Consider the following 15,854-nt stretch of genomic DNA (forward strand, 5'->3'; position numbering starts at 1 on the left):
TGCGGGTGTGCATAAAAGACCTCAACCCTTTACGTTTCTGTCTCACTCTGTCTGAAGATGTAATATACGAAAGTACTCACTGTCGCCCCTATCATTTCTCCTGTGGTTATTTTGCATACCTATCTTCACGGTGAAGTGAAGTCTCTGTATATATATATATATATATATATATATATATATATATATATATATATATATATATATATATATATTTGGACTGAACTGCTGTTGGTTGCAGTTTGGGGGGAAACTAATCTGTGGAAGCGAGTTCCAAAGAGAAGCAGTTCGGGAAATAAAAGAATTCTGATAGGCAGAAGTTCTATAATATGGCAGTATGGCAGTCCAGTCATGAGCGCTACCAGATGGCCGTGTAGCACGAGGGGGAAGGCGTGAAGTGTCGGCACAATGGATGCAACTTCGTCTGAGCACTTGCCAGAAAAGTATTGTAAAATAATGCAAGGGAGCAACACTCCTTACTTGCAAGGGTGGTAGTTCATCTGTAATTGCTGAGTTAAGTATTCTCATAGCTTGGGTTTTGTCCAGTTGCTTTAATGCAACCTCTCTATATCCACTGCACAAGACAGTGGTGAGCAATATTAGAGCTGAGAGGACACATGACTCAAATTGTAGGTTACTGCTCGTCAGTGAAGAAGTTACGAATTCTGTAGAGTAATTCAAGTTTCTTTGAGGCGGTTTTAGCAAGTGATTCTACGTGAGAGGTCCAACCGAGGGAATTGTTAAATGAAATACCAAGGATTCCAGTACTCTTAGAGATAGGAAAATTGGTTGTATTAAAGGTAATATAGAAAGACAATTTCCATTTATTAATAAATTAGATACATTTGGTTTTCCTAGCATTAAATGAGACAGTTATTTTGTCCCCATTCAGCAGTCTTAAATAAATCTTGGTTTATGGAGATTGCTGTACTGGACTGGGAGTTAGAGATATCAGACACTGTGGAGGGGTGTTTACGTGTGAAGGAACAGGAAGCGTTGAGTCATCTGCATACTAGTGAATGGGATTTTGGGTGTCAGACAATAGATCATTAATACGAATTAGGGACAGGGTTGGAGCCTGGACTGATTCTTGTGGCACGCCAGCAGTAATTAAGTGGAAGTTGGAATCCAGTATACACAATCTGCTCTTATCTTTCTGTTGCTGAGATACGAGGAAATCAGTGGGACAAAAGATGATAGGCCGTAGCAAGGGAGTTTGAATAGCAGAGAATGGTGCCACACACAGTCAGAAGCTTTAGAAGTATCAAGGGCTACTGCGTGGGTCCTCTGTGTTGGGCAGGTGACTGATGGATGGTATGGGTAAAGAGATTGAGTATATCAGCAGTGGATCTTTCGTGGCAAAAACCATACTGTCTGTCACTAATTAAGTTTTATATTCAAGATGTTTAACAGTGTGCGTATTAATTACAGTCTCAAATATTTTACCAAGAGATGTGATAGGTATGGGTCTGTCATCAGAGGGGTCAGAGGAATTTCCTTTCTTTGGAAGTGGGTGGATATTGGCTTCTTTTGAAGAATTGGAGAATGAAATAATACCTATGCAGTCAGAATAATTTACTTGAACAAGAGCAGGCTCTGGGGAACACTTTTTCAATGCTGTTGGAAGAATTCCATCAGGACTTGGAGCATTGTTAGTTGGTAAATTGTCTATTGAAGATATCACGTACCGGTATCTATAGTCTGTATCTTTAGTGGAACAATTTCGGGAGAGTCAAATTTTAGTTCAGGAACGTTGTAACTGACTTACTCTGTAACACCGATGTGGGACGTAGTGTGTATTGACGTTTCGCCTTACAGCTTCCTCAGAATACAATTGCTGCATATACACCCTATTTCCTGTAGGCATAGCGGCAGGGAGTGGAAGTGTGAGGGGGGTAGAGGTACTGGCAGGAGAGTGGTAAGGGGCAGATGAGATAAGGAAAGTGAGGTCCCAGGGGGAAAGGGATTGCAGATCACGGCATAAGGACAAATAGAGAAGAAAACAAACAAGGGACAGGTGAAGTGAGAAGTCCTTGGGAGAGGGAAGGAATGGTTCATGTAAAGAAATTGAGGTCACGGGAAGGGATTGCCGATCACAGCGTGTGTGTGTGTGTGTGTGTGTGTGTGTGCGCGCGCGATTGCCGATCACAGCGCGCGCGCGCGCAAGAGTTGTATAGGCGGGTAAGAAGCTAGGTGAAGAGGGGATGGAGATGGATGAGGAGGGGGGCTGGACGGAAGGAAGAGTGATGTTTTGAGTTTAGGGAGGGTGGTGTGAGGAAGATTTCCTGTTAACTATATTTGGCCATAGAATTTGATAGGTGATAAGATCCGCTGTTCTGCTCAATGGTATTGGAACATGCTGTTACAGCTGCCTCAAGACACTTGCGTCTTTTTATGCCCGCCTCCTTGTACAGAATTCTTGCATTTTCCTATTTCATTACATGACCTATATTAAATCTATGAGCTACACATGAGTTGTTGTTGTTGTACCGGCTTGTTGCATAATTGTGTTCTTTTCTTCTCTTCTAAATCACACCCTGTACACATACTGCACATGGAATGGAGTACACACCTCTCTCGACTTTGTTGCTGGTTCGTACCTTGTGTCTGACCATATCACCCACTGTCTGAGATGTCTTAAAAGCTACCTCATTTCCTGAATTTCTTAAAACCATGCAATGTTGATGCTCGTATTGTTACTGGGCAGGACTATGCATGTCACATCGCTGGATTTCTGAGCCGTTGCCCGTTCCCGGGTAGCCCTGACAAGTTTCCTGGCATTGGGTAACATATGTTTCGGATACTTGAGTTTAGAAGATGTGCTGTCTGTGTACTAGAATTCCTCTTTCAAATGATCTTCACAGCAGATCCTCAAAGCTCTGAGGTAGAACCTTGTTAGTACACTTTTCTTTATATTAACGTTATGGCTGGAATAATAGTGAATAAGGTCATTCCATTTTGTGGCTTTCCTATACACTTTAAATGCTGTTTTATAGTCGATCCTAATGAGAAGGATATCCAGGAAAGTCATGCATCTGTCAGCTTCTTCTTCAAGGGAGTACTGAATTGTCGGTTCTTCTTCCTTAAGTCTGTCCTGCAGATGGTTTATGTCGAACCATCTGGGTGCTATGACACTTAATCCAATCCTTTAGTAAATTATTGACTGGGTATCATCAGTTCCACACCAGCTTCTGTGAAATTCTTAATGTGGGACTGGGTAGAACTGATGTCAGTGGAGAAGAAAGACTGCCATGGAGTATCAGCAAGATAATTTCTAAATCCATCCCAGCCTGCTCTATCAAAGTGCCATCTGGCCACCCTGACTGGTTCAGAACGGGGAGGTTTGGGGCAACTGACAAATGAGGCTTTGATGAGATTGTAGTCGGAGGATCCAGGGGGTGGCAGAACCTCTATCCTGTATTGATCTGGGTTATTTGTCAGGAATAGGTCCAAGAGATAGGTGTTGTGGTCAGGAATTGTCTGGTATTCTGGTGGGCTGTTTTACCAGTTGCTTGATATTATACGATTCTTCGAACAACCTGCATTCTTGACCAGTAGTCCTCACTGCCACAAGCACCACCTTTACTCTTCCTACCACATTACTCTCTCCACCACAGCTACCATCCTGTCCCTACTACAACTACCACTCACTATTCCTACCACATCACACGTCCTACCACAGCTACCATTTTATCTCTTCCTCCCACCCTATTCCTTCCTACTACACCTGCCACCGTGTTCCTTTCTACCACAACTACCACCTTATCCATTCTTACCAAAAGTAGACATTCACTGTGCCAACCACTCTTACACTTCACACCACAGCTGCCTCCCTATTCCTTCCTACCACAAATACCACCGCATCCATTCCTACCACAGCTACCATCCTATCCCTTCCTACCACAGGTACCACAGCATCCATTCCTACCACACCCACCACCTCTCGTGTCACCCTGCCCCTGACCGAGCAGACTGTAGCAATAATGGAAGCCCCTCTGGTGGCAGGTGAGCCTCCAGGAAGAAACCCTATAGGCAGAGACAGACACAAAACCTCAACCCACCCAGCTACCCCCCTCCCCCACCCCACCCACGGGGGACACATGGAAGCGCAGAACTCCCTCTAGAACACATCATCATCATCATCATCAACCTAGCCAGCCCTCCCAACCATCGTACCCACAGAGCATAGATATAAGCACTGATATCACGCTGAAATACGAGAACATCATCATCATCATCATCATCATCATGCAGTATATCACGAACATCATAATTTGTAGACATTAATACACAAGCATTAAATATGTTGTATGTAATAGTTATAGATGTGTAATAATTATATACACTAGTTTATATCTCATCACAATGTGGAGTATGTAGAGTCTGCTGGAGACATACACAGCTTCTCACTGGGAATGTCAATCCTCATGATGTATACCAACCATCCTGTTGTCCCAGACCATCAAGAATGTCGTAACACATGATGTATCTCAAACAGTCTTTTTAGTCCAGACGATACAAGAATTTCATGATACAAGCAGGTTCACCGGACTGAGCCAGTTACCTGACGTCGTGGAGACTAACCATGGAAATCTACTTGACACATCCCCACCGAGCCGTATATATTCTCAGATTTCGGAGGGAATAGTCAGAGAACCCGAGAGTATGATCGAGGGCACAAGGCAGGAGATATGGTCAGCTAGGAGGTTTGCGTCACGTTACGCTGTCAATCAGATCCCGATATAACTGTGTACAATAAACTCCGTAACCCAAGAGTGACTATACAATAACTCACCTCTCTGACGATAAAGAATAGACAGAGGGGGGGAGTGAGACACGGAGAGACCTACCCATTCACTCGACGCCTCACCATTTTACCGGCAGCAGCCCACGTTACTCTCCACTGGTGATAGAGGGGTTGCCGTAAATCTACGATACATCTACAATATCCCTCTCCATCTAATTAACCCCTCGGCTACGTCTATCAACACATCATCCAGCAGTACATTCGATCATAAAAATAACGTTGCACCTTCCACGCGAAATTTTCTGACACCACTTACGATGGATTCTCCAAAACCGCGTGAGTCCTACCCCGCGTCAGTAAACTTTTCTCATAAGGATGCACTGCTTACATCCTCTGTATTACCCCCTGGAAGTATTGTTAGTATATGCTCAGTCACTTGGAAAACTTATCATCCTTGGACATTACGGGTTACATTTATCGTTTAGGGTATCGTTGGACCTTTTCTGCGCTACGGTTTTCATCGTGTAAACAAGCTGCCACTGGGATCGACGGAGAATAGGTAGAAGCTTAGAACACACTCTAATACAGAACAACTTAATGGCCTGTCAGGTTTTTGTGCCAGATTATAGTGGTAGTCCTTTTCGTGTTTAGGTAAGGTTCGTCTATTACTTAATCTACCAGAAATGAAGTTCACAGCCAGACTGAAGAACGTTAGCTAAACACTCAACATTCCGCCTCGTCGTCGTCGTCGTCCTCCTCCTCCTTAGTGGCTCCAGGTAGCATGGGAGGCTCCGTAGCGTTCTTAGTGATATATGATGCCAGTTACACCGTACATAAGAACGTAAGAGGATTAGTGCAGTAGACCAATTTGTCCTTGCTTGCAGGGCCGCCTCTAAGAGATTAACCTTGCCAGTAAAATAAAACTAGGATAGTAAAGTATCGACATAGCTTGCTTCAGTGACGTACGAGATGGTTAAAACATATAATACTGAAAACAAATCGTCGAGGAAGAAGCGTTACGGTCTCCTTTGTCATTTTAGAGTACGGCCCTATTTGATATGCTGGAACACATCGCGTTCACTCTGTTGTCAGACTTTCCGAAACCTCGTCATTAATGCTTCCTCCTTATTTGCATATATACTCTATATATATATATATATATATATATATATATATATATATATATATATATATATATTTCTGCCGTTATTCAACTACTCTTTGTTCTTTTGGAAGCTTCGTGGTCGCCTTAGCTTGATTTTTTTTTTTTTTTTTTTTTTTTTTTTAGGGGGTGGGATATGCTCCCCCCCCTTTTTTTTTTTTATTTTTTATTTTCTTATGTTTCATATTTCATTTTCTTTAGGTCTCAAGGTGTGTGTGTGTGGGGGTGAAGGGTTTGTTTTGTGTGTCACTATTTATTGGGTGGGGTGTTTTTGTTAATAGCTGGCACGGATACTTTTATACTCCCTTTTTTCTCGGTATTTTTTTTTTTTTTTTGGTGGGGGAGAGAAGGAGGGGTATTTTATTATTTTTTTTAGTGGTAGGTGGGGCGCTCACCATCCACTCACTCGATGTAGTGCTGCTCTCGGGTGCCTGCCCTTTCCTCTCTTCGTTCTTTCCCTCCTTCCTTTTGTCTTTCTTTCCTTCCCTCTTCCCTCTCCCTTCTCTCCATGGGTGACTTTACACTGAGTGACACGCCAAATGGTTTCTTGTGCACCTGGAAACATTTACTACGCTGGATGGTAACCTTATAATCAAATTATGGCGCCTGGTGTTTTCGTGGATAATTACGGCGCTCCAATCAGATTGAGCCTGTGTAGGTTTATATCCAAGGGATGGTTCGGGTTTATTGCTCACGTGGATGAATGAGGCAGGTCACGCTCATCTTAAATGTCAGGACCAACTTGCCTAGCCCCGGGCTCCTACGCTCCTCATGGGGCAACATTGGATTAGATAATCAGTGAATGAACTATAATAATAATAATAATAATTATTATTATTATTATTATTACTATGCTGTGATTATTATTACTATGCTATGACTATGCTGATGATATTGTACTGATTTGCGGAAGTATTTACGAGATGCAGAAGGTGCTAATTGTCTGGTGGAGGAAGGAAAAAAAGTGGGATTGGTAATAAATTGTGGAAAAACTGAAAATATTAATATGAACGTGGAGAACCAAATCGATTGTGTAATTGAGAATAATTTGGTGAAGAATGTAGAAAATTTTAAATATCTGGGAACGATTGTATCATCTAATGGATCATTAAACATTGAAATTTAGGAGACACTGGCTTGTCGAGCTGTTGGAATGTTGAAATCTGTATGAAATAATAATATGCTTTCGGTACATACTAAAGTAAAAATTTACAAGTCCATGGTTAGACCAGTTTTAATTTATGGGCATGAGTCATGATACAGTACAAATGCAACAGAGAAAGTATTAGGATTTGAGAATAAAATAGAGAATGATTCTTGGGGTAAAGTGGCAAGACAGTTACAAATGAAAGAGCAAGGGATATTTCGAGAGTGGAATCAGTTGATGAATATGTGATACTGTCTCGCTGGAAATGGCTGGGGTACATATACAGAAAACAAGGCAGTTTAATACAGGATGTGCCAGGGTGGACTGCTAGAGGAAGAAGAGGCAGAGGTAGGCCGAGGGAGACCTGGTTGAGGACAATGAAAAGAGAAGCAGGAGAGGAGTTTTGGTGGGATCTGAAGGACATGACAAAAGCAAATATTGGTGGAGAGAGTTCATCAAGGCCCTATGCATCCTGTGGGTGCCACAGGAAATGATTAATTGATAAATTGATTGATTATTATTATGTGTTTTTCTGTTAATTGCCTTGCTTTGGGTATGGATGCTGGGTAGAGGATGGACGGCTGTCGGTACTCCTCGACACACATGAGTTGCATTAAAAAACCTGCAGTAGTCACTAACACTTAACAGCCTGCAGTACGAGTTTGAGGACTCACAGAGAACATCATTAGCTTAGGGAGAGAACATATGAACGCTTAGAACTTCCCTCTAACACAGGAACAGTATTATTATCGCAAGAGCCGCCATCTTCCCTTACGAGTTCAAGCTGAATGATCCACAAAGAACAAATTGAGGCTGAGAACCTGATATGGAACACGAGAACATCATTATCACTTGACCCAGCGACCAACAGCATGAGGTGGAGGAATGACCACAACATCAACAGCAGGAAGAGGCAAAGCAGAGAGATCAAGAGAATGTGTGAAAAAGGTTATTCATAAATTTCGTCACTTCAGAAACTTTGCCCCACTCATTTTCCTAAGCTTACGTATACTTTCGCACGTAACGCAGTGTTACCCCACTTTCTTTGTTAATTAACCTGTAACTTATATTCTGTCTCTCAAGAAGTGTTTTCAGATGTTGCTTTTCTGTTTAGTAGGCGTAGTAAGAACACGGAAATTTCTATTCCACCCACCGCACACGCAGCGTTGCCTCACTTCCTGTACCTCGCCTCAGTAATATGTTCACAAATATTGTTTTTCTGTTTTCAAGACGCAGAGTAGTCAGTGTCCATGTCGTTATCACCATTCTGTTTCCACTATTATTTATACTACTACTGCCGCCGCCGCCGCCGCCCTGAATGCATCATCCAAGGCCAGCCATGTATACCCTCTGGCAGCAAATTAATATCAAGTGCTTGTATGTTTCCATTATGTAATCTAATTTATTCTGGTTTATTATTACGACATAGTTATTTTACAGCTTAATCCATTTTAACAGTACTTTGTTAATTTTTATGCTCTGTATTTTTTTTGTTTTATTATTCCCCTACCAGTCAAACCGGTCGGGGACTGTAGGTTTGCGCGGTTCCGTCAGTGCGTCCACAATTTCGTGTTCGCTCTGTAACTTCCACATGCTTGGACAGATTTTCATATAACTTCACACAATTAGTTCCCCATATCATTACGGGGTGTCGCGCGCAACAACCAGCCGTCTGCTCCTAAGGTCAAGGTCTTTACATATCCATATTGTGTACACAGTACATACTGTACATATTGCTACCATGCCCGCGTTGTATACACAACACTTATGTAGGTTATCATCCGGTTGGGACTTTGTATTGCCTGGCAACACTTCATCCACTTATTATTTATTTATTTATGAGTTTCTCTCTCTCTCTCTCTCTCTCTCTCTCTCCAGGGCACAGCCTCCCTTCAGTAACACCGCCACTAGAGATCCTAAACCAAGTATCACGGAATGCTGTAGCACTCTGTAAGTAGGAATGGGGCAGGCTAAAAAATGGCGTCCTGTACTATAAAGTATAGGAGCATTTGCGCGAAAACGGTCGCAAAGCCCAATTGTAAGCTTATGAACTAAAAAAACATCGCTGTTCGGGTGCAAACCTACTCGTAAAGGCTTGCAAACTTTCGTAGGAGTCGCAAAATCGAACCGCAAAAATATCAGTTTCTGTTCTTTCATTCTTTCTTCTTCATCAGTCATAACTCCAAAACAAAAAGGCGTACGCGAGCGTGCTGTATGCCAAAACACTGCTTGTCAAGTTTAGATGTTTCTTTTCATGTTTTGAAAAGCATCCAGGATACGGTTTGCGAGTTACGGCCTGAAAACCTCATCACGGCCATCCGTCAGTACGCCATTTTGCGCAGTATTGGTTAGCTACAGCTCGCCTACAGTTAAAGAAGTACCAAATCACTTCACCTTCGTGTTAGTCTTTCAGTATGCTATGCTTGTAACAGTCCAAATCTAACACTTGTTTTATGCATTATTATACTGCTACAAAACGATCATAAAGTAGAAAACAAAAATTTTCTAAAATGATTGTTAAATAGTAGGAATGGCAGAAGTGCACAGATAAGAGACGAAAAAACAAACAAACACGAGAGTGTTCAGTATGGGAGGAGATAATTTTGGAGACCTATACCCACTACTACATTCCACACACTAGCCACACACTTGTAGCTGGTGGAATGTAGTAATGGGTATAGGTCTCCAAATCTCCTTCCATCCTGAATGCTTTCTTGTTTCTGTGCTTTTTGTCATCTCTTATCTGTGTACTTTGCCATTCCCACTTCTTAACAATTATTTTGGAAGAAAATTTTAGTTTTCTAGTAATCGTGTAGTGTTAGACTGAGTAAAATGAAACAAAAAGGCTTACTAATGGAATTACCCTACTACTACTGCTACTACAAATGCTACGACAAATCCTAGTACTACTACTATTCCAACAACTATTACTACTACTACAAATCTACTACTACTACTACCACCACCACTACTACTACAACTACAGCAGACCATCAGTATATGATAAACTGGTATGTTGTGAATCGCCTGCACGATAGCATATTGGCTTATACAGCCATTATGATCCTGTCTGAAGCATCATTGGTCATGTACGATCGCTGTTTTCGCTTATACGATCGCCGACACACAAGCTTTTAGCCATTTATTTGTTCTAAGTTGGCCTTTGAACCAGGTCACTATCAGATGTGCTTGTGTCAGTGATGGAAGGATAGTGTGGTACAGTGAAGTGAAATAACCACCAGTTTTTGAGTTGGACGCTGTTTTTATATTTTGTTCGATTGGTGACTCTTGGTCAAAAACGTATCCCTACAGAAAAAGAAAAGAAAAAAATCATCGTAAAGCGAGGACTGCTATTACTACTGCTGCTATTACTACTGCTGCTACTACTACTACTACTACTACTACTGCTGCTGCTGCTGCTACTACTACTGTTGCTCTCCCACTCGTCGCTTGGAGGCAAACTGAAACTCCCAGGTGATTTTACGGATATGTATTTACACAAGTTGAACACAGATCTAGTCTCCACCACGTCTGCCTTGTTTGTGAGCAGAAAGCCGGCCCGCCCCTAGCTGTCCCTCTTGAAAAAGACAAGGTAAGCAGAATTTGAACTAGACCAGACCTTAGGTAAGGGATTTAGGTCACGTACGCCGTGCTTAGAACACTTATAGACAACTGGTAGAACATACATACTACTGGATTACAAGTGGTTACAATACTACTACTATTACTACTACTACTGGTTCCACCACCACCATTGCTGCTGCTACCACCACCAGCACAACTACTACTACTACTGCTGCTGCGCCAGTAATAATAGTAATAATAATAATAATAAGATGAACTAGAACACAGTAAACCTGTCCATGGTTAAAGAAAAACTTCCCACAGCCATCGCCTACTAGAAACCGAGCTATAAAGGGACCTTCAGGTCAAGGTCGCTGATCTTGTGCATGTCACCTTAGGTCATTACAGTCTATAAATCCACCAAGTTTGGTGTCTCTAGATTAGGCTTAAATCCTTTATGGAAAATTAGATGACATCCGAAATATCAGGAAAAGTCTCTCTCTCTCTCTCTCTCTCTCTCTCTCTCTCTCTCTCTCTCTTCCCCCCCCCCCAGGCAAACTCTGAATAATTAACTAATTAGGTCCATACTCCTTTCCGCACAGCATCCGCCTTAAGGCTATAAAACAGTAAAATTTCAGCTTGCTAGCTTAAATGGTTCTAGAGAAGGCTGACTCACTTTTCTGTGTTCCGGATAATATCCAGAGATCCGGTTGACGGACTGCCGCCATATTTGGCCAAAAGAAGCCGACATTTGTCAGACTAAGTTGACCAAGTTTGAAGGCTCTAAGTCAAATAGCCTTGGAAAAATCGCAGTTTTAAAATAAGTAAGAATAATAATAATATTGACAAAAACAAAACTTCCCACGGGGGGGGGGTCAAGTTTTAATAAGAATATCGACAAAAACTAGAAAACTTCCCACAGGGATGTGGGAAGTTTTAATAATACCACCGCCGCCGCCGCCGCCGCCGCCATCGCCGCCACTATATACCACCACCACCACCACCACCACTACTGCGAATTTAGTTACGTACCGGTATTTTATAATTACGTTCTAGCTCCTATCAGTCAAGTTTAATCAGCTTAAGAGAGGCTCTGGGACAGACTGGTTATCTTGTAGCCGTCGTTAACCCTCTCACTGCCTTAGATCCTTTGTGTTATGAAGTAAACCATCTGGAGATAATAATAATAATAGTAATAATAAAATGCTTGTAGTAAAAGGGTTAATCAGTTCACACCACTGCAGGGATCGCCAGCCATAGGGCCTTATTGTGAGTGACAAAGGAGGCTGCGTAGCACACCTTCCTCTGCGACTTAATCTGCATTTTATACCATAGCATATATTGTTTTTGTATAGAGATAAGTTTGCGGCAGTAACACAAGAGGATACTGAGGTGGAATGTGCAAAATTAATCGCTAACGGATGAGGGTTACGAAATCTATAAAGCCATTTGGAGTACGAGTCAGAAAACGCGATGTGTTACGAGTGTTCTTCGAAAGGGGGATATTATTTTTTATATTTAGATATTTCCTTGAACTACTTTTTTAATATACGTTGAGAGAGAGAGAGAGAGAATCAAGCCTATATAATTCAAATTAGGGGGCCTCAGTGAATCTCTCTCTCTCTCTCTCTCTCTCTCTCTCTCTCTCTCTCTCTCTCTCTCTCACACACACACACACACACACACACACACACACACACACACCAATTAAGAGAACCACCCCTCCTGCCGTACCTCGTCTGCTTCATTTTCCTTTCACACAAAATCTTCCCCAACTCAGCTTACTTTTCTTCAGGTCCCCTCTTTCAATTTTAGCTTCACACTTTTTTTTCCGTTTGCTCATTTTTTTTTAATTGTCTATTTTTCTCCTTACTTTTCATTGTCTTCAGTCTCTTTTTCCAATTTCGATTTTGTCCCATTTTCTTTTGTTTCCATTTCGACACGCTATCGATTTCTTACTTTAATATATTCACTTTATCCATTCATGCCTTAAAACCCCTTTGTTTAGTGTATATACATTTTAATTTCCACATACTCATCACAGAGATGTAACTTGTAAGGTGGTTAGAGTTTATCATAGTTTCCCATGACCTAGTTTTCTGTGATTTAGAAGACGGGGTGAGATTACCAGCGTTAATCTAAAAAGCTGTATAATGTAACTTTCTGAACATAAAATTCTTCCCCCTTCACCGGAAAAAAAGTAAATAATCCTTAAGATCGCTGTTATACACATTATAAGCGTTGTTATCGCCCGCCTTTAGCATGGCGGAGCGATAATGTTTTTGCCTGCGTCTGTGTGGCAGTTGGTGTGTGTATGTATCAGTTACCATTATATCTCATGAACGGCTTGAGCTATTGACATGAAACCTTCGTAGTATCAAGAAATGGGCAAAATCTTGGACGTGTTCGAAAATGGGCACTATGGGTCAAGGTCAAGGTCACCAAAATAGCTGCCAAAGGTCAACTAGTTTTTTTTGCCCGCCTGTAGCACCATTATGTATCACGAACGGCTTGAGCTATCAACATGAAACCTTCAGGGTTTCAAGATATGGCGAAAATGTTGGACGAGTTCGAGAATGGGCACTCGGGGTCAAGGTCAAGGTCACCAAAATGGCTGCCAAAGGTCAACTAGTTTCTTTAATATGGGTTGTTTTTTTGTGAAACGCTGTGACTGAATACCGTAGAGTTTTGCGAACTTCACATTTGGTATGTAAGTACAGTACAGTAGCTTGTAACTTGCCCGACAGCATATTCTGGCGGGCGATTAACATTCAGCGTCCGAATGCTTTTCATTCATTTAATTAGTATTAATTTTGTAATTTACATTGGCATTTACGAGAAGCATTCTCTCTCTCTCTCTCTCTCTTTCTCTCTCTCTAACTTGGTCTATAATTCTCATCTCTCCATATTCAGTGCTGAGTTGCAGCAATAGATTAACGCTAAAGTATGTGAGCCACGAAGAAATACCATGAAAATTATATAGAACGGTAGTATTGTCTTTCTGCCACAGAGCTACGTTAAATAAGCTGCAGAAAGACGAAAATGTGGGCCAAGTTAGGGTAAAAAGAGTATAGTCATGTTGAAGTTAGCAAACATTTTCGTTCGTCTACCATCTCCACAAAATTCTACAACCCTTTTATATTTTAGTTGATTAACGTTATTGTCAACTGGTGGTAATAATATTTTGGCATTATCAGTTAGTAAAGAGGATTGTCATGTTTAGCTTTCGTTATTTCCCTCCCCCACCCTCGGTTTAGTCTTTCATTTCCACCGACTATCACCATTCCATCTCATCCTTTCCTGCTGTTCGTTCCGTCACCTCTTATTTCAAGCCAAATTACAGATATCAATACCGGTAGTTATACAGAACTTTTACAGCTGCTATTACCCGTTAGCTACCTTTACATCCTGTCTCACATCGACATAATTTTTAGCCGTTCCATATCAACCCTTATAGCTTGTATTTCCAGCTACCAGTTAAAGAAAGTAGAGAGCAGTTTTCTGTTTTCGTTTCTATGCCTATGTGGTCTACTTACCTTTTTTACAGAACTTACAGTATATAATCAGTTTCAAGCAGTATTATTAACTGGGGGCAGGGCAGTGAAATGGCTGGGGACAGGGCGACATGGAGGCGATTTGTTTGTGGCCACCCCTTACGGGATTAAGGCGTCTGAGAACAGATAGATAGATAGATTACTGTTCTCTGTTCCCAGTCAAGTTACAGAGAGTAGTAGTCATGTTTAATTTGTACAGGCGAAATATTTTGTGATCTGCCTTTTTATTTCTCGAGCCCACAAAATTCTAAAACTATTCCGTATCATCCAATCTTACTATTACTATTATTTCGTATCGCCAGTCGCGAGTTAGGAAAAAAAAAGTAGTAGTCATATTGAACTTGTGCAACTACCATTCTCCGTGATCTACTCTCTTGTTCACTCTCTCTCATCCACAAAACTTTGACCATAAACTTGGCAGGGTAGCGGTGGAAGCCCGAACAGGAAGGGTGGCAGGGCTTGGAATAGTGCCACGGCTTGGAGTAGTGCCAGGGTTATAATACAGTAGTGAGGGAGGCACTGGCATTGGCGAGAAGTTAGGGTAAGAAAGTTAGGAGTTGTAGGTTTGGATGGAACAATGCCAGAAAAAGAAGTAAAGGAGGTGAGGGATACAGAGCCAAGGTTAGGAATGGTGTTGAGGCTTGGAATAGTGCCATGGTTAGAGCAGTGTCAGAAAAGAACAATGACGAGAGGTTAGGGATATTGCCTGAAGGTTAGGAATGGTATGGAGGCTTGGAATAGTGCCAAGGTTATAACATTTGGAGTGGAGGGAGCATTGACGAGAGGTGAGGGATACAGCATCAAAGTTAGGAATGGTACTGAGGCTTGGAATAGTGCCAGGGGTAGAGTAGTGCCTGAAAAGAGCAGTAGCGAGAGGTTAGGAATACTGCATGCAGATTAAGAATGGTATGGAGGCTTGGAATAGTGCCAAGGTTATGATGTTGGGGAGGAGGAAGCATTAACGCGAGGTTAGGGATACAGCATCAAGGTTAAGAATGGTATTGAGGCTTGGAGTAGTGCCAGGGTTAGAATAGTGTTAGGAAAGCACAATGACGAGAGGTTAGGGATACTGCACGAAGGTTAGGAATACTCTAGGGCTTGGAATAGAGACACAGAGAATAATGCCGGTGTTTGGTATAGTTCAAGACCTTGGATGAGTGCTTGGGAATTTTAAAGGTGCCGGAAAAGGAGCAGTGCCAAAACTTGAGGGCATTGCACAGTTACGAGCAATGGAGAGGGAGCAGTGACGATGTTAGGAATAATGCAGATGTGTTTAGAATAGTACTAAAGCTTTGAATTGTGCCATGGTATAGAATCCTAAAGGGGAGAAGTGCCAGGAGCTTAGGAATACTGTAGAAGGTTAGAAACAGCGTAGAAAAAAGTAGTGCCAAAAGCTTAGAAAGGCTGTACATATCGCCAAAATACTGTAGAATGCAGTGGCAGTAAGAATGCTGCAGAAAATATTAGTATTAGTTTGCAAAAGGGAGGAGTCCAGAGGGGTTAGGACTACTGCAGAGAGGTTGAGAATGATACCAGAATGAGTAGTGGTAAGGTTAGGGAAGGTTCCAGGTAGCGAAGAAGTACCAAGAGCTTATGAGTGCTGCAGTAAGTTAGGGATGGTACCTTAAGAGGATTGTGTGGAGGTTAAGAATAGTGCCAGACAAGGAAGAAGTGCCAAGAGTT

The sequence above is a fragment of the Coenobita brevimanus genome, chromosome 65 (assembly GCF_032717465.1).
Source record: "Coenobita brevimanus isolate Jiangsu-jjx chromosome 65, ASM3271746v2, whole genome shotgun sequence".
In the NCBI taxonomy this organism is placed as follows: domain Eukaryota; kingdom Metazoa; phylum Arthropoda; class Malacostraca; order Decapoda; family Coenobitidae; genus Coenobita; species Coenobita brevimanus.